Raw genomic sequence first — 21,272 nt, 5'->3', positions numbered from 1 at the left:
GATTTACGTTGGAGCATAGCTCCTACAAGTGCGTAAACCTCAAAGCCATCCTGCCAGCACAACACACATTGTGATAAAATAGTTATCAAAAAAAACATTCTCAAGTGTAATATGTGTACAGTATATTTCTTGTTTCTTCACTGTAGACTATAAAGGGCAGGTAACACATGGCAGCGCAATTGCATCCACTCCAATCATAAGGAGCTTAAAAGATTGATATTGATGGCCAATCGTATGAATAAATGAGGTGCCAATCGTATTTCTCACCCATGATGGCAACTGTGGCCAACAACTCATTAATTGGCCAGAGCTGATTGTAACTGTGAATACAAATATGGAGTTGGATTTTCCATTTCAACATGAGGGCTAAATACCGTCCTCGGTGTTGTATTACGAGAGGCAATTTTAACAGGTAAAGCAGGATTCCATAAGCCATCGGCACATGCACAAGGATTCCACAGGTATCCATCCCCACATGAACTGCATAACTTTCTGCATTCAGCCATATTGCAGCAACATCCTTGAGTTTGTCTCCCCAGTATAATGTCCACGATTTACAACTCTTCATTTTTACACGAATTATTCGATGGGGGAAAACAGCGGATTTTAAGAAATAAACACCATTATTCACAGATCAAAATGGAGATATTTTCACAAAACGTTGACACTCGGAAAACAAATGATGCAATAATTTTAAGATTTTCTAAAATATGGTGTGTGGGGATGGGGTTGACTACCAAAAGGTGAAGAAATCAGGAAAGCATCGTTTCCGAATGACAACATTCAAGGCCTTTTCTACATACTAACACTTCCTGAAGTAGCAGCAGAATGTGAAGTCTTCCTGCTTGCATCTTATTTTCATTTTCCCTAAGATACTTTACTTTTGTAAATCAGCTGCTGGCATTCTGTAAGTACGATGCTTTGGATTGAATGAATAGCTTCGGATTGGATTCACGATTATTACCCTCGCCTTCTTTGTCTGTTTGTTTGTTTGTTTGTCCGCACAGAATAAATATGATTTTCTCTGCAACCGTTGGTCCAATTGACAGGAAATTTTCACGATAGGTGCAACCCCACGTGTATAATTTTTTAATGATAATTATGACGTCATATATCGCGTGTTTCCGCCGCCATCTTGGAAAAAACGAAAAACGTTGCACCTCGATATCTCGGAAAGCTCCGAATGGAAAAAATTGAGACATGGCTCATTCTAAAGAACTCTCCATGGGGAATAAAATATGTTAATGATAATGTCATAGGTGCCTCCATTATGACGTCATAATTCGACAAGTACAAAACTTCATCCGATCAAGATGAAATTTCTTGAGCATAATCTAGGAATAAATTAGTTTAGAAAAAAAAAGTGATGACGTCATCGGTCACGTGGTTCGGCAGCCATATTTGTTTTGACACAAAAGCCTTAAAAACCACTGAAAATACGTCCTGGTGAGGGTTTGCAATCTCTGATTGCCCTTTCTTGTTACCCTTGCACTGGATGTGTTGGCAGTTGAGAGGGTCGCGGGAGTTCTCTATTGGTCTGAGAGAAATCCAGTTGGGGAAGTTTAAAAATGAGAAAAAAAAAAAAAAATCTTTAATCACATTTTGTTTAATGCTTTATCACATCATTTTGTTTTCTTTAATTTGAAAAACGTTACAGCTCTATATCTCCCAAACTGCTCAATCGAAAAAATTGAAACCTGGCTCATTGTCAAGTACTCTTCATGGGGAATAAGATACGTTAATGATGATGTCATCGGTGCCTTCTTTATGACATAACTCGACAAGTATAACGTTTGATCTGATCAATATGAAAAAAAAATTTCCTCTGCAACTGTTAGACCGATGGACAAGAAATGGTCAGAATATGAGCGGCTCCTCCTGTATAATTTTTTAATGATAATTATGACGTCATAGGTCACGTGGTACAGGTGCCATCTTGGAAAAATCGAAAAAAGTTGCATTTCTATATCTCCGAAACTGCTCAATGGAAAGAATTTAAACATGGCTTTGTCAAGTACTCCCCTTGGGGAATAAGATGTGTTAATGATGATGTCATCGGTACCTTAATTATGACGTCATAATTCGACAAGTACAACGCTTGATTCGATCAGTATGAATTTTTTTTCTCTGCAACCGTTTATCTGATGGGCACAAAATTTTCACCATAGGAGCGCCTCTTCCTGCAGAAAATTTAAATGATAGTTATGACATCATAGATCACATGGCACATGTGCCAACTTGGAAAAACCGAAAAACGTTGCACCTCTATCTCTGAAACCGCTCAATGGAAAAAATTTAAACGTGGCTCATTGTAAAGAACTCCATATGGGGAATAGGTGTTGTTAATGATGACATCATTGGTGCCATAATTATGACGTCATGATTTGACAGGGACATCGCTTAGTCTGATCAGTTTGAAATTTATTGAGCATGATCTCTGCAACAATTATTTAGAGAATATAAATTTATGATATCATCGCTCACATGGTCTGGCAGCCATATTGGATCAAAAAAAACAAAACGTTAAAAAACAGAAGAGTTGGCTCGCACCAAGTTGACTGTGTAGGGTAAGTATTCAGACTTAAACGAATTGGCAGGAATGAATACCATCTAGTTCTTCATGTAATTACTTTCAACTATTTTTTATTTATTACCAATGCAATAGAGCTATTAGTAGGGGACCAGCTTATAGATTCCGTGACCATTTTCTCAGGACCATGGTTTGAAGGCATATTTTGGATGACTAGGCAATACTAAAAAAAATTATCCGGGGAGCTCTAGGAAGAGTCCTGGTTGTTCCAAACTTCTTCCATTTAAGAATTATGGAGGCCACTGTGCTCTTGGGAACCTCCAATGCAGCAGAATTGTTTTTTGGAGGCTCCCCAGATCTGTGTCTCGACACAATCCTGTCTCTGAGATCTGCAGGCAGTTCCTTCGACCTCATGGCTTGGTTTTTGCTCTGATATGCATTATCAGCTGTGAGACCTTATATAGACAGGTGTGTGCCTTTCCAAATCATGTCCAATCAATTGAATTTACAACAGGTGGACTCCAATCAAGGTGAATAAACATCTCAAAGATGATCAAGAGAAATGGGAGGCACCTGAGATAAATTTCAAAAGTCATAGCATAGGGTCTGAATACTTAGGTCAATGTGATATTTCAGTTTTTACTTTTCAATAAATTAGCAAAACTTTCTAAAATCCTGTTTTCTCTTTGTTATTATGGGGTATTGAGTGTAGATTGATGAGGGAAAAAATGAATTTAAACGATTTCAGCATAAGGCTGCAACATAACAAAATGTGAAAAAAGTGAAGGGGTCTGAATACTTTCTGAATGCACTGTATATATACAGTCACGTGAAAAAGTAAGTACACCCCATGTAAAGTTAAGACTTTTTCAACATATTTCAACATACAGCTATTTGATCTTCATTTCAACAATATTGATAGATAAAGGTGATATAAGATAACAAATATCATGAGACATTTACATTTTGTAGTCCATTGTATAATTTGAATAAACATAAATGCAAATTTCGCATGTGGAAAAAGAAAGTACACCCTTGGCTCTAATAGGTGGTATTGCCCCCTTTGGCAGAAACAACCTCAAGCAGGCGTTTCTTATAACTGTCTACCAGTCTCTGACATCGACTGGGAGAAATTTTTGCCCACTCCTCCATGCAGAATTCTTTCAGCTGTGCGATGTTTGAGGGGTTTCTTTCATGCACAGCTCGTTTCAAATCCCCCCACAACATCTCGATGGGATTTAGATCCGGGCTTTGACTTGGCCATTCCAGAATCCTCCATTTCTTTCTTTTCAGCCATTCCTTGGTGGATTTACTGGTATGTTTAGGGTCAGTGTGATGTTGCAAGGTCCACCTTCGGTTGAGCTTCAACTTTCCGACAGATAGCCTCACATTATCCTCAAGCACCCTCTGGTACAATGAAGAATTCATAGTGGATTCTATGATGGTGAGCTGCCCAGGCCCTGATGCAGCAAAGCCGCCCCAAACCATAATATTTCCACCACCATACTTTACAGTTGGTATCAGGTTATTGTGGTCAAATGTTGTCTTTGGTTTTCGCCAAACATGTCTTCTGGTACTGTGGACAAAGAGCTCTACCTTTGACTCATCTGTCCAGAGCACATTGTTCCAGAAGTGCTGGTCTTTGCCTAGGTGTCCATTGGCAAACTTTAGTCTTGCCCCGATGTTCTTTCTGGACAGCAAAGGTTTCCTCCTGGCACACCTCCCATGTAGATCAAATTTGTGCAGCCTCTTTCTAATGGTAGACTCGTGCACTTTGACATCAACAGTGGCAAGAGCTACCTGTAGGTCCCATGATGACATTCTGGGGTTCTTAGAGACTCCTTTCAACATCTTGCGGCCTGCTCTCGGGCTGAACTTGCTGGGGCGGCCTGGCCTGAACAAGTTGGCAGTTGTTTGGAATCTTCTCCACTTGTAGATGGTCTTCCAGACAGTCGAATGATTGATGTCAAATTGTTTGGAGATCTTTTTAAACCCCTTCCCAGACTCGTAGGCGTCTATAACCTTATTGCTGAAGGCCTCAGAGAGCTCTTTTGATCTAGGCATGGTGACGCCACACACTTCAACAACAAAGAGCAAACCAAACTAAATGTGTGAGGTTTAAATAAGACAGGTTCCTCCAAGATCCTCTCTAACGATGTTCTAATCATTTGCACCTGAGCTGGTGCACCTGATTCAAATTTTAGGTATTTGAAGTAGTGATAAATGTAGGGGTGTACTTACTTTTTCCACATGCAAAATTTGCATTTATGTTTATTTAAATTATACAATGGACTGCAAAATGTAAATGTTTCATGATATTTGTTATATTATATCACCTTTATCTATCAATATTGTTGAAATGAAGATCAAATAGCTGTATGTTGAAATACGTTGAAAAAGTCGAAACTTTACATGGGGTGTACTTACTTTTTCACGTGACTGTATATATGATCTTGCTTACACACAAATTATTTACCTCAATCTCCTGTATTTCTTGTTAACAAAGTACCATCAATTATTCACTCTGCATTTCTTTTTGTTAATGTCGTCTCTCATTTTATTTTGAGACAAGTACCTTATTCCGGTTTTGAGCCCGAATCATCAGTATATACAACGAAATGTGTTCTTTCTTGAAATCAGGAATGCTATAAGAAATATTTCAATTAATTTCTTTAATCGCATTAATTTACTCACCAAATTTTAATTAACCATGCTTTCTTTGGATCTTGAATGGAATAAAGGAAGGTTGGAAACAGAACATGGTGTGAAATGCACAGTAAACAATAAAAAGAAAAACACAGCAATGTGTACGTTGTGCAGATTCAGGACATGTCACTGGATGGGGGAATGTCATGAAGTTCTCGAGTCTTGGTCAGAATCCGATCTATCAGGCTCTCTTCAGTGAAGTACGCTGCGAAACATTGTGTCACTATATCATTTACATTTCATCTCGTTTCTTTGAAAGGAAGGGTAAATGTGTATGTTGGAGAACCAACATATTCATTATCATTAGTCTTAATTGCTCCAAAGAAATAGTAAAAGGTAAAAGATGTTCTAACAAGTTCTTGTTATGATGTCTTCAAAGCTCTGTGCAAGATGCTTTGACCTTTTTTGTTTATTGACATTTGGTTTCTAATAATAATATTTGAATAAACAATAATGATAATAGACGTCTAAACTCTTGACAGAGTTTTAGTGCGTTCATTGCAAGTTAAGAAACATTACAAGGCAAGAACCGATCCTGCACAGATCGTCACTCCATCGCAAGAAACTTGACTAAAATTGGCAGGAATTGATATTTTTCTCAGGGTGCCGGTGATAACTCACACACTCTGCAAAGGAGAGCTTTAAGATCCATAAACTACCAGTGCTGGTGGACGAGTGTTCCAATTTAACATCCTTCTCGACGGACGGTGCACACATTGAGGTATCGCCCAGCATCGAAACACCAGGTTGATAGCCTTATAGCTGGGTCGGGATTCAAACCCACGCTGGACATCTCAAGGCGAGTTCACCAGCTCTGGGCACTGATGCCAGCCCAGTTTCCTATTAGACAAATTAATGTAATCATTAATAATGCACTCCAGCTCGAGAGGGGTGATTGTTTCAATAACACAATCCACCTTTCTGACAATACTTTGCGACTCGCTTCAGCACACCGATGTCAACAGAGACCTATCTTTGGAAACAGATAACCAAAGTTGAGAAAAATAAAAATTCTTCTGATAATTAAGATAACCATTCACATATTTAACTCACTAAATTGGCTTTTCCAAAATGCACGTACACACACACACACACACACACACACACACACACACACACACACACACACACACACACACACACACACACACACACACACACACACACAAATATACACACATATACATACATATAAACACACAAACACATACACACATAAACACACACACATAAACACACACACACACACATATACACACAAACACATACACACACACACACACACACACACACACACACACACACAACATTTACAGTGCGTATCAAAAAAAAGCTAATCCGAATTCAAGGGGTTAATGTGCAAAGGTTATTTATTTTGACAATTTACATGTGGTTTACTAATTAAGAGGAGATCCTCAGCTTTCCATTGATACCTTCCATGCATCACTGCTGTCACACATGACCGAGTACATGTTCATTGAAAATGACAAGTTCAAATCGCATTTTTACAAGTTTGGCTAATCGATGCAAGTCAGGATAATTGGTGCAAAATGAACGTCAGATGTGAACTTTTCTCAGGAATGATTGGCCTTTATGCACCCACACCTTCAACATGTCCACCTCCCCTTTCAACACGAAGCTCACAGCGGCGGAGCATGCCCTGAACTGCTCGTCTCACCATAGCCGGGTCATTGCGCAAAGCATCCACTTCATGTCGAATACGGCCCTGCAATTCGTCAAGATCACGGGGAGGAGTTACAAACACCTTGTTCTTTAAATTTCCCCAAAGGAAATAATCACATGGTGTGAGGTCCACTGCATGGTTGAGGTTGAGGTGTGAGGTCCACATGGCGGCCATTCCACTGCATGGTTGAGGGCGATGACTCGGTCTCCAAAGAGTTCCCCCAGTCGATCTCGGACAGCGATAAGATGATGTGTTGGGGCGCCGTCTTGGGCCCACCAGAGATATCTGAAGACACCACGAACCTGTCGCTCAAAGTTCTCCTCCAGCTGCGGTAAAACTTCATCATTGATCATCTGCAGATACCTGTTACCATTGACATTCCTTTGAAAGAAAAATGGTCCGATCACCTGACCACTTCCAGAAAGTCCCAACCAAACAGTCCACTTTTGTCGATTCATGTTGGTGTCAAAATTAAATTCCGGGGGTTGTCCGGGATGAGTTGGCGGTGCATATTCAAGAACATTATGGGTATTGACCTTGCCGTCCATGGCGAAAGCAGCTTCGTCGCCGATAACGAGATACCGCAGGAAATTGACATCTGCTTCTCAACGTGCTGTCAACCATCCGGCAAGCACCAGCCTCCTGGCAAAATCCCCTGGCGTAAGTTGATGCCGGATGTGAATCCGATATGGATGTTGGTGGAGGTCCAGTCTTGTGATTCGGTTGAATGTTGCCGAAGGCAATCCCATCCCATTTCGTCTTGCGCTGGTATCCAGAGGATGCTCCAAAACTTGCTGCCTTACTGCTGCAATGTTCATTTCCGATCGCCCAGTGCGCCTCCTACCAGAATTCCCCTTGTTGCGGTTGAGGCTAGTGCCATGCCTTGGTATTTTCTAACATTCGCCCAGATGGTTTTGGCTGCTGGAGGCTCCCGTTCTGGGAAACGTTCCCTGAACGCATACGAGTTTGCTGCAAACTTCCAGTTTGGTGAAAGGTTGTAACCACGAAGGTCCGCTGTTCAGTTAACCACGAAGGTCCGCTGTTCAGTTGTAAGTTGAACCATCTTTTCAATGACTCAGACTGTCTCTGAACCCATACACTGTAGGCCCATCTTAAATACTCATCTTAAACAAAGGATGACGCAACCGATGATTACCAGACCAGCTTAACAATTTGACATAATCAACTTGGCAGTCGACAAGTAATGCGTCCATTTCAAACTGTCTTGCACCGATTAGCCAAACTTGTAAAAATGCGATTTGAACTTGTCATTTTCAATGTACTCGGTCATGTGTGACAGCAATGATGCATGAAAGGCATCAATGGAAAGCTGAGGATCTCCTCATAATTGGTAAACCACATGTAAATTGTCAAACTAAATAACCTTTGCATATTAACCCCTTGAATTCGGATTACCTTTTTTTTGATACGCACTGTATATATATATATATATATATACACACACACACACACACACACACACACACACACACACACACACACACACACACACACACACACACACACACACACACACAAAGCCTCGTGATAACTGTATATCATATTCTCACAATAATGAGATCAGTAGGAATGAAAATGATGTCCAGTTATTGTTAAACACAATTACCAGCATAACCAAATAACTATTTAAGCAGTAAATATGAAGAGTATGACATCGTGAGCTGGAACCTTTGTCAAATTCGAATAAGTTGATGAGACAGTTCATCAACGGTACAGCAACACCTCAGTAATAATGATGCAACCAGTGGATCCTCCTTGTAATTGAATGTCATTCAAATATGCATTCACTTGATGGAAGCAGGAACTGAATCCCATATATTTTTTACAAACCAGCATTTGTCCTCATGTTCTTGTTCAACTCACCCGCAGCAAGTTCCTTTACATCTTCAGGCTTCTGTTGAAGCACTGTTCTGCTTGGAATGAGAAAAATGGAAGGTTACATTTGAGCAGAAGTCCATACTGATCAATTTCCATCACACCACATCATCTTCAAAACGTTAACCGATATCTAGAATGGCGGTCTTGTCTGTCTTTGTATGAACATTCACGATATTTGAAGCATTTGGGATAGAGGGGTACATGGATATTGTCAGCACTGGTAGTAAGCTTGGTATATATCGCTAATTGTATACACTAGCAGAGTACCCGCCCAAGGGCGACCCTATGGGCGATCTTGTTCCAGGTGTGCAACACATTTTTTTGCCATTGGATATTTCTGCTTGCACAACTGCTTTGACTTGGAATATTTGCTGATTTCCTTTGGTAATATTGCTCTTGATGATTTCTGTTCAACTTAGATGGCCTTGGTTTTTGAGGCATCTCAATTTTCCAGAAAAAAAAAACATCGAACATCACCCTAGCTAACAATACCCACAACCAACCCACACCCCCTGTTTCCCCTCACCTCCACCATCCCCTCACAATCCCCCATCAAGCATCAACCCCACACTCCCCCCCCTCCCCCACAGTCCACCTTCAACCGTCATCCTCGCTAACAATACCCATGACCACCTTACTCCCCCTCCCCCATCCCCTCACATTCCCCCATCAACCATCACCCTGGCTAACAATACCCATAACAACCCCACTCCACCTTTCCCCCACAATCCCCCTTCAACCGTCACCCTCGCTAACAATACCCAGGACCACCCCACATGCCTTAACCAACTCCACCATCCCCTCACAATCCCCTATCAACCGTCACCCTAGCTAACAATACCCATAACAACCCCACTCCACCTTCCCCCCACAATCCCCCTTCAACCGTCACTCTCGCTAACAATACCCATGACCGCCCCACACCCCTCACCCTACTCCACCACCCCTCACAATCCCCTATCAACCATCACCCTAGCTAACAATACCCACGACCCCAACCTCCCACACCCACCATCCACTCACAATCCCCCATCAACCGTCACCCTAGATAACAATACCCCACGACCACCCCACAAGGTCCCCCCTCTTCACCATCCTCAATCAGTAGCGGAATCCGAGCTCGCAATGCTCTGTTTCTCTATGTACCATCGCCGGCAGGATCACGGTGAGTTAATAATGTGACGTCACTGGCAATCTTGAAAATCGACAGTCTATGGGTCTTTTCAGCACTTTGTGATTCGCAAATAAAATAAAAAATCCCTTCAAATTAGAACGTGATTAATGATTACCAATGGTTTTTCAGAAAAAAAATTGTGTTTGGGTTCCCCTTTAGGGGTCTTTTGGGTCTTCAGGGTCTTTTGGGTCTTCATGGTCTTTTGGGTCTTCAGGGTCTTTTCAGTCTTTGGGGTCTTTTTGGTTTTTGGGGTCTTTTCATTCTTTAGGGTCTTTTCATTCTTTGGAGTTTTTGGGGACTTTAAGGATCTTTTGGGTCTTTTGAGTATTTTCAGTCTTTTGGTCTTTAAGGGTCTTTGGGGTATATTGGGTCTTGGGGGGTGCATTGAGTATTTTCGACCTTTTGGGTCTTTAAGGGTCTTCGGGGTCTTTTTGTCTTTTCGGGGTCTTTTGGGTCTTCGGGGTCTTTAGGGGTCTTCATGGTCTTTTGGTTATCTTGGGTCTTCAGGGTATTTTGGGTCTTTAAGGGTCTTTGGAGTATTTTCGGTATTCAGGGTCTTTTGGGTCTTCGGAGTCTTTAAGGGATGTCGGGGTTTTTCTGGATCTTCTCGGTCTTGAAGGTCCCCGGGGTTTTGAGGGGGGAGGGGGGGGGCGAGGGAAGGGTCTTTTGGGTCCTCCGGGTACTTTAGCTTAAGTATTTCAGGTTACATTTGTAGGTGGAGTCAGGTCAGCTGTCCAACCAATGGGTGAAGAGCGGACATACATACATACAAACACTTGCTCCATTATACTATATAGATAAGTTGCGTCATTATTGTGATGTTTATGAGTGGGTCTCGTCAAAAGGCTAATGTGCTGTAGCCTGCGGTTGCTGGTTGCATCATTGCTGGGAGCACAGCTGTGCTGCTGATGCAGTGCCCCTGTTTCCAGGAGGCTGATACTCATTTTGTCAACCTCGGGAGGATGACAGGCTGAATGAACCACCAAGTGTTATTTAATGGCACGACAGGAGCTCAAACTCACGACCCTAATAGTAATATCTTAAGTCAACATCAGGATTAGTAAACCTTAGTGATGCTTATTTGTGCAAATAGGAGTGCTACATTCGCTCTTTCATCCCCGTCCCTCCAATTCTTACCCTCACTTTCTCTTTCAGCGCCTTGTATCGATAAGCAAAGGCCGTTGTCAAGCATTTTGAACGACCTGGAGAATCGCAACAACCTGAACCGCATGGGATGGAGGGAGGATTTCAGTTTGAGAGATTTCGAGAATTTGCATATCGGGTCACTGAATTGGTTCACCAATCAAAATCTTTAAGCCGATTGTTTATTTTTTGTTTTTTTTTATTCTAGATCAAATGGTCAAAGGTCAAGGTTGCATGAAATCGCCAATTTTCATCCGATTAACCAGTAATTTGAGAAGGGTTTGCATATTGTATCACTGAAGTCTATTGTTGTTGAGGTCAAAAGGTCAAGTTCGCCGTAAATCAATTGTTTTGTATTTTTTAGCTGTTTTTGTTATGTTTATTAAACAGAAGAAGAGGAAGAAGTCCAAAAAACAGACAATGCGGATGGGCTTTCCATTTTCAAATGCTTTCCAGTTTTTTACTTGCAATTCTATTAAGCAGATCTTATTGTCACAATAATATGTTGTTGAGCAGCTTCTTACTCCAAAAAGTCAATCAGCAGGATTTGGATTTCTGGATGTGAGCGCAGGTACATTTCGTCTGCTATCCGGGTCTGAATCTGCAGCAACATAAAAGCAGGAAACATCTTATAAACTGCCATCTCATAAAAAAGAACGAGTTAAGATAATATAATATACTATTACAATATCCTCCCTTGAAAATACCATCAAATTACTGCAATCGATGTGATTATTTGATAGCAATATCAAAAAACATTAAATTGTGACGTCATGTCCGCCTATCATCAGTGACATTGTTTCCTCTCATCCTGTATTAATTGAACTCTTTCTTTTTATCCCAATAAGTTTGAAAAACGTAATTTCACTACAAAACCAAAAATTCTCCTTTGCACCCAAATGAAAATGGGAAATACATTCAGTATGATGGCAACACACATTACTCCCACAATGTGCAGTACTGAGTATCATGTCTCATGTCCCCAATCCCTAACCGCAATCTCCTTTGCCCACAATAATCTTCCCCTACTCAACCCTCTTATTTGGAGGTTACTGGGTTTCCTCCCCTCCCCTCTCTCAACTTTTGTTGTTCACTCATTCCCTCACTTGTTTTGCCCAACTATGGCCCCACTGTTGTTGATACTAGCAAGTTGGCCACTGGCTTACATCACAAGAAGATATGGTTGTCGATCAAAGGGCTGCTATTGTCAGGAGAATTGCCTGAGACTCAGTCCCATCAGGTAGTGAGTGGATCATGGAATTGAATGAGTCATGGAATCGGATACATGGTTAAGGTATCAGACAGTGGCTCAATGGCATCCAATAACACGTCATGGAATTGGATAGCTAGCTAGTCACGGAATCGGATAACAGGGCACAGTAATGGATGACAGGCCAAGGTATTGGATGGCAGGCCATCTTGAAATTGGCAGTCACATTGAATTTTTTTCATGTCCAATGGATTTTTTGGAAAATGTTCCTTCTAAGGACTATTGTGGTTAAAATGAAGGAGAAGAAGAGCCTTCGTAGGCGTGGGGCATAAAGATGCCTATTTATGGGCGAGCGCTCGGTGAGCGAGGGGGGTCAGTATCTTGTCTGCTGAATGAGTTATGCAGAGATGAGCGCTGGATCTTCTTGGTAAGAAGTGACTGGGATTGAAGACTAATGTTTAGAATGCTTGATTTTGCTTTATAATGCTTTATTAGCTTTGTAGGACTGATTAAATTATTGCATGTTGTGTAGGATGCCAAAGATCGATTTCTATAACGCCTCGTATCTTGAAGTGAGGTCTGAAAGCTTTTGCAATACAATTTATTGAAATCGTTTCTGAGATGTTCAAGGACCATGGACAAGCTCATCAAGGTGGAACGCTTATGCGGAGACCCCAACGTGAGCGACGCCGTCGGCCAGCCGGCCCACTGGCTTCACTCCTTGGGGCTCTACACAGACTTAGTCCCAGAGATTACAGAGGCCCAGCGACTGAACATTCTGTCTTGCAACGTCCCATACCATTTATGAATATGTTTCCCATTGCACAACCTATGCTGATGCCGTAGCAACCTTGACCGCTCTTTATGTTAAACCACGCAGCACTCTATATGTGCGGCATCTTCTGGCGCCGCGCACACAGGAGACTACGGAATCACTGGAGCAATATGCCCAGATCTTACGACAGCTTGGCAAAGAGTGTGCCATCCCAGATTGCACGGTCGTAGAGTGCACTGATGATTTAGTGCGCGATGCTTTCATAACTGGGCTCCAGTCTCCCGCGATCCGACAGCGTCTTCTCGAGAGCGAAACGCTGGACTTCAAAACGGCTTTCGACCGAGCCCGAGTCCTCCAGTCAGCTCAAGTCAGATCTGAAATGTACAGCCGGCCATTCGTAACTGCTGGTATTACGGCCTACGGCGATGATCACAGGGAGTCCGAATCTGCCGGCGAGCGAGTGCCCGCGCGAGGTATCGCGAGGTACGTACTCAGCCGGGGTTCCCATGGAGAGCGCTCGGACGACGAGGGGAGAGAGCCAAGCACCGCAGCCGCGACTACCCCTGCTGCGGCAACGGCCAAATGCTACGTCTGTGGAAATCGCCGCCACCCCCGCTCATTATGTCCTGCTTGGGAGACGACGTGCCACAATTGCAGGGAAAAAGGTCACTTCGCCATGGGTGGTCCACCGTTGCTGTGACACAGTGCGTATACATGGCCTCAGGGGCCTTGTGGCAGCGTCACGTGGATTCTGTGCGTTTAAGCTGATTGCCAATGATGTTACGTACTCAGATGTGAAGTTAATGGTGTTTCAGAACCTTTGCTTGGACGTGCTTCTCGGACATGATTTCTTGAACCAGCATACACGCCTAGAGATGCAGTTCGGTGGTGCGCATACACTCTCTGTAGGTTCCGTGCCGGGCTCGGTATGCGGCTTAGCAGAGATAGCTATCGAACCTCCCCCGCTGTTCTCAAGTTTCACATCTAATTGCCACCCTGTCACCGTGAAATCTAGGCGGTATTCTCAGCCTGATGTCCAGTTTATAGCCGGCGAGACTAAACGTCTTTTGCTTCAGAGAATCATCGAACCCAGTTGCTCACCTTGGTGAGCTCAACTGCTGGTCGTGAATAGCGCTAATCATCGTAAACGCATGGTCGTTGACTACTTGCAAACGATTAACCGTTTCACACAACTCGATGCCGACCCGCTCCCGAGAATGGATGACATGGTCCGGGCAGTATCGAAATATCGAGTTTTCAGTACGCTGGACCTTCATAGCACCTATCATCAGATTCCGATAAGGGAAGCCGACTGGCCCTACACGGCCTTCGAGTCTGGCCAGCGGTTGTAACGATTTCGTACAATCCCCTTCGGCGTTACAAATGGAGTTCATGCTTTCAACGGGCAATAGATGATATCCTTTCAAAGGAACAATTGAAAGATGTATTCGTGTATGTTGATAATGTGACTGTGTGCAGATAGAACCAGAAGGACCATGATGCTAATCTGCGGCGCTTCTTGGAAGTGGCTCGTAAATACCGATGTCATTCAATGAAGCCAAGTGTAGCTACTCTGTGAGAACTATAGATCTTTTGGGCTACATAGTGTCCGGTGGAGAGATATGGCCCGATTTGGCACGCCTTCAACCCTTACTTGACCTAGCCCCTCCCGTTGATCGGGCGACTTTAAAGCGAGCAATTGAACCATCTTTTCCATCAATTGAACCATCAATTGAGATATATATTGATACGGTTCTCCGCCGCCATTCTTACCCTTACCAAGGGGGCATTAAGCCCCTTGTTCTTTTGGGCTTGGTGGAACTGAGAGACTTGAAACGCCTCTTCCGGACAAACGCAAGGTAGGGTTTCAGGACAATCCTCGCTCGTACCTAAATCCCTGCGCCGCCACGGAAGCGGGGAAGCAAGCCTCACACGAGCCACGTGTGATTTGGGTACACCGAGCAGATTGAGTTCCACGTGGTCCGTACAGTCACCGTTAATTAATGGACCCCGATTCGAGCGGTTCTATTCGTACCACGCTTAGTCAATGAGGAAATCACAGGAACGATCAAAAGGAAAGGAAGAACACAGGTTTAATTATTATTCCGACATGTATGTACAATGATCGGTAGGAGCAGAGACACCGAGCAGCCTTAAACAGTCTTATTCTTAACGCCCAGACTCGGGCCCGTCACACTCACACAGGGAATTGCAGGCAGGTTGATGTTCAGGCCAACCGCGTCGACGTGGTCGTCCAGGAACGGCCCCGTCCGGCTCTCCACGGTCCCAGCACGTCCCGCGAAGAAGGCACGCAGGCGGTGGAAGGACCCTCGTCGCGCGTCTCCCGAACAAAAGGCAGTCGATGAGGTAGGAAGGAAAATACGCGTCTCTCAGCGCGGCTGGCGGTGACACAGCGTGATATCACTCGCGCAGCTCAATGCACTATACGCAGCTCGGCTCCATGCTCAATCGATCGTTACTTTCATATGAGCGCGTATCCCGGTTCATGCGCGTCTTTCTCCACTTAATGCCAACTCAGTCCTCTTACTGCTCTCTTCAATCCAGCTGCTCGCGAGTCCTTCTCGTCAGTCCTTACTCAACTCGAACTCACCGCACTGCTTCAACTCGAGAGTCCTCCTGGGGGCTTTGCGCAACCGCTTATATTGATATGCCCTGAACCTTCTCGAACCCTCTCGAACCTTCCAACCACGCCATGTAATGCAGTCCTGCCGCCACACCCTCTGAGCCCTGATTGGCGGCTCACGCTTACCGTCAGCTTCTCTGCCACCCTCATTTGGTCCCGCCCCGACCCTCCTAGGCCTGCCTCGTGTTAATTCGCGCCAAAAGAATCAAAGGCAGCGCAAAGAGGCATAAGGCTAGGGAGGCGGGATCAGTCAATGGAAGTAGGAGTAGGACCTATTCTCCTTACTCTACTCAATGCAGAACTAACACAGGAAAAGGACTACTCTCACAAATACTAAGAGATAACTGCACTATTGCGAGGCTACATGTTGCTTGAGTGACTAACTATGAGGGGGGAATTTAACCTTTATTATACTGACTGTTACCAAAACTCAAAACCGCAACACTACCCCTCTCCCACGTCAGACTCATCCCCGAGTCGAACCTACAAAAATTGGAACGACCGGTTTTGAGAAAGATCTGGGAACTAACTTTTACTTTTACATGTGACATATAGATGTGGTTCCCTCTAACATTTACTCTAACCGTGTATGCGACAGTTTTAAAACACTAAATATGTCCCACCGACTGCGTTGAGTAGCTACTCCAACAGAATCACGCCCACAATTAACCGAATCCGGAATTTGTCAAACTAAACATAAAGCCGGTGGGCAGCATTTTATATACAAGCACAAAACCTACTCTTATTTACAATTCTATGACCCAGGACCTGTCCTTTTTGGAAGGAAGATTGGAGGGGAGAGAAAGCACATCAAAATACACAAAACACATGAATTCATATTTCATATTTGCTGCTTGCTTCTTGCATCTTGCATATTGCTTCTTACATCTTCTGTGTGCATATATCAAACCGGCAAGCCCCCGGACCGGCATACAGGCCATTCCTGCTCTTCAGGGCTAATTAACCTTACAAATCTTCTCGTCCCTAGCACACCATAATAAAAACACACAAAAACTGTGTTTATTGTATTTTGCCAGCAGGGCCAACCCTATGTGGTCCGACTGTGTGACATTAATGCCACTCAAAACCAGTGGTCCGAAGATGCAAGGTGAATTTGCAGCAAAGTGCTGCACAGGTGAGGTGTAAGGCCACAAAACTTGTGGTCCATAATGTGTAATAATGTGCAGCAAAGTGTTTGTGGCAGCAAGGTGCTGCACAGGTGCAGCAAAGTTAAAACACAGGATACGGCAACAAAGTGCCGCACAGTTTGGCTGCACAGATGTAGTAAAGTGCATCCGGGGTGCTGCACAGGTCGCTGGTGCTGCACAGTTCCACCTCCAAAATGGTCCTTGGGGTGGGGGGAGAGACAAAGCACGACCAGCAAAGCGGAAAGGGCACAAAGGTACACAGCAATACAAGGTTATGCAGCGTGAGGGGCGCGGAGGAGCGAGCAGTGCAGGCTCGTCCCTAGCCGTCCGTGCCCCCCCAACGTCGGCTTACATGACCCTAGCCCTTTTTGTATTTACAAATTCGTTTCTACGTCTTGTCTCCCATATCCCCCTCTATCTCAAATTCGTCTCCCAATCCCTACCAGGAAGGAAGGAATGGAACAACCACAATGTCCTCTTACATCGTGATGCGTCTCACTCACTCAAATCAGCTCACTTGGCCCTGGTGTGGAGCTTCGTCCTCCTCGGTGAATGGCTGTGTATGGCGCGAAGGGAATTCCTCAATTCCTAACTACTCTACTGACACTTACTTTTAAACTACCCGGGGTTGTACCCTGCCAATTGGCCATCTTTAAACTATGTGTTTCTAAAAACCGAATTCCCATTGCCCACCCTGTGATGCTCTCCAAAATTTGGGTCTCACTCCCACTGAATTTTCATACTGTGCCCTTGCACAATTTCGGGGCTGGGTCGTGTGGCTCCACTAGCAGGTCCAACTACCTGCGCACCTCCGCCACTGAAGTCGCCACCTGAGCTTACCTGCTCCTGCGACTACCTAAACTGGGGAAGGCCCCTCCTGGCTCTTTACCCCCTGATGCCCACCTTGGCATTGGGCAACCAGGGTCCTTCTCTTGGATCCTCGGGCCCCACTCAACAACTCACAACTACCATAACTGGCTCCCAGAGCCTATCTGCGGCCTCACCTGCCCGACAAACTACCATTGGCGGAGTGCCCCAATACCATACGCACCAATTAAACCACACGCCCAGCCATTTCACTGACTCATGCACCCTCCAAAGCACTACTTTGCCACTACCTGCACCACAGGTGTCAATATCCTTACAAATTTTGCTTAGGCCCTCTACCTGGCTTTACACTACCCACCCCGGGCTTTCGCGAATGGGTTCCACTCTTCCCCCATTCAGTCCTTCGCACCATGCATTCCACACCTTTTATTCCACACCAAGCATTCCACACCAAATATTCCGCACACCATTTATTTCACACACCTTTTGCCTCGCACACCAATTATCTTGCACACCTTTTGTGCTTACACGCCTGTTTATCTCACACACCCTTTTTCCCCTCACACACCTCAAACACAATTCCATTTATTCTCATCACAATTTCTCACACACACAGCATCATCTATCTACCTGCTTTTCCCCTAAAACTCCTGCTTCCCCGTCTTCCCTTTACACTAAGCACTCCCTTCGTCATTATCATCCATCTAAACTACCTACGTCCCCACTATAGTTCAGATGTCCCTACTTAATTCTCATGTCTCTAAGGTCTTCTAATTCCCTATCAATTATCCCAGCCCTCCCTCGGCTAGCTTCGGTGACCCATGGAGGTAACCATCGCTGGCCCCCCATGTGCCTGTCACTGCCATCCCCCTAATCTAATGCTCATGGGCCCTGAGCGTGTGAGGAATGGTTAAATTACCATTCCCACACGTAGGGTACACTACTTCCATTCGTCCACTACACTCGAGCCAGCCTCTTCGTGCGGAAATACATCGTCACAGCTCGGCTTCGAAAGGCCAAGCGATCCATTCGGTTGGTTTGTCTCCTGTAGGTTGGGTCCGTCCGGCATTTTCGATCCAGGGGAGGAGGCATGGATGGGCCAAGGTTCAGGGCCCCATCCCTGCGCGGGGCCTCGCGGTCCCACGCACGATGGCCCAACCGCCCACGGTCAGAGCACCACACCCGCAAAGGTGCGCGGCTCCGAACTCTCCTACCTCCCCTTGAACCTCGCCAATTGCATTTACCGCCACGGCGCGGCACCAACCATATAGGGCGGGGGCCGGCACGAATCGTGCACGTCCGTTCTTGTGACACGGCCGTGGCATCGATCCCCGCCGGTCCCTGCCGCACACAACTCACCGAGGGCTCACGTCGGCTATCCGTCGCGCTAAACGCTACCCCGGTCCGTGTCGATGCTTGAGCCGCGTTCTCACCACTCGCGACCCACTCCGGCCTCGCACACCCAGGCACCCCCATACACTCCATACATTCTGTTACAGCACACTCTCCTTCCACGTCCGCTGGTGTGCATTCTCCCTCGCACACCGTACTCGCACCTGCACACCTAGGCGCACTCATACCTTCCACACAATCCGTTACACACTTTTCTGTTACACACTCTAACACCCATGGGTGTGCACTCTCCTGGTACACACCCAATCCTTGGTACACACCCAATCATCCTACACTCTTTTTCCCCACTCTCGGGTGTGCACTCCTGCACACTCTCTGTAACACACTCTCCTGTTACACACTCCGTCACCGCACACTCTGGCAGCACACTTTTCTCGCTCACACTCGCACTCCGGTGCACAGTTTTCTCTCACACGCGCCAGTCGCCCTCGTAGACCACACAATGGACCTTCCACGACCACCCGGGTTTCGTTTCTTTCCCAAGCGCGCCAAAACCCTTTTCGCGCCAAACACACTCCCGCCATTATTCCGACTCACCTTGGGGACCTTCTTCTCCGGCAGCACCTGCAATCTTTTCATTTTGTCAGCAAGCACGACATCACGATGTGAACACCAACTTTGTGTGCATTCCATTACTCTCTCCCGCGATTCATTTTCTATCTCTGCCGTCTCTTCGGCCCCAATCATTTCTTTTATTTCAATTATTTCCTCGACGACCGCCGGCGCACATGAATTTTCCCTGTCCAATTCGGCGACCGTCGGTTTTTTTTACACCCCGTGTCGCGATTTCTATACCCTCGGTCAACTTAGCTGCGCTCTGCCGAAGCTCGCTCCCCACGCGTTCCTCTCATCGAGTCACCTCGTCGCGTACCAATGCGACCTCCTCGCTCAACCTGCACCCAATGTCCTCCCCAATTTCTTTTATTCCCAGGATGTATTTGTCACTTCGGGCGTCCATTTTGTTTTCCAACCCTAATAACCCATTTTTCATCTCCTTGGTGGATTTGTCACTCTGGGTATCCATCTTTCCATTTATTTTATTTATGTCATTCTTTTGGGCGTCCATTTTCGCATTCAGTTCGCCCTTCATTTCTTTCATGTCCTCACCCGACTTGACCATGTAGGCCCTCATTTGTGCCATAAATAGGTCCCAATTCCCTTGCACCGCGGGCTCGGCTCTCGCCGCCACGTGCGAGGCGCCGCCATTTTCTACCCCTGCTGCCGGCCCCTCATCAATTTCCTCCTCTTCTACCAACCCTTCCTGTGGGCCCTGGGTCATTAATTCCTCCTCATCATCTACCCCCACCGGCATTCGACTGTCTTGGCTAGCCATGGTACGAATTAAATTTGTTTTTAATACTAAATTTCAGTCGCTTGCAATTTTGGGGCCAATTTGTCCAAATTTTTTTTGTTAGGGTTCCAAATCCCACTCCTGACACCAATTGTTACGGTTCTCCGCCGCCCTTCTTACCCTTACCAAGGGGGGATTAAGCCCCTTGTTCTTTCTGGGCTTGGCGGAACCGAGAGACTTGAAACGCCTCTTCCGGACAAACGCAAGGTAGGGTTTCAGGACAATCCTCGCTCGTACCTAAATCCCTGCGCCGCCACGGAAGCGGGGAAGCAAGCCTCGCATGAGCCACGTGTGATTTGGGTACACCGAGCGGATTGACTACCACGTGATCCGTACAGTCACCATTAATTATTGGACCCCGATTTGAGCGGTTCTATTCGTACCACGCTTAGTCAATGAGGAAATCACAGGAAAGATCGAATGGAAAGGAAGAACACAGGTTTAATTATTATTCCCACACATCTATCTATAATGCCAGTAATCTCTGTGTGTCTGTCTGTGACCGCTGTTTCTCGACAACCACGGGTCCGATATACTTGAAACTTGCCAGGTATATTGCTGGGGACCCGAGGATGTGCCTTTTCAAGGTTTCATATTAATCGGACAAGTAGTTAGCGAGCTATGTCCAAAAAACGATTCAACCAATCAGAGAGCAGCGAGCTATCACGTGTGCCGAACGTGGCGAACAGACTCTGTCTCGGACGGCACATTTGAGAGCGTATTCATTTATTTCACGTGCCCGTACGTTATGTTGGCGCTATGTTGGC

General features: G+C 45.2%; 1 long non-coding RNA gene across 1 annotated transcript; it reads right to left on the bottom strand.

Annotated features, from left to right (window-relative positions):
- Positions 1-4,773: 4,773 nt before the first annotated feature.
- On the bottom strand, positions 4,774-15,784 carry LOC137430611 (uncharacterized). Its single transcript, XR_010985119.2, has 4 exons — positions 15,323-15,784; positions 11,661-11,737; positions 8,805-8,851; positions 4,774-5,441 (listed from the first exon to the last, which is right to left on the bottom strand). It is a non-coding gene; the product is annotated as an uncharacterized LOC137430611 (long non-coding RNA).
- Positions 15,785-21,272: the final 5,488 nt, after the last annotated feature.

The sequence above is a fragment of the Myxine glutinosa genome, chromosome 7 (genome assembly GCF_964187855.1).
Source record: "Myxine glutinosa chromosome 7, kmMyxGlut1.1, whole genome shotgun sequence".
Lineage (NCBI taxonomy): Eukaryota > Metazoa > Chordata > Myxini > Myxiniformes > Myxinidae > Myxine > Myxine glutinosa.
This window is presented reverse-complemented; position numbering and strand designations above follow the sequence as displayed.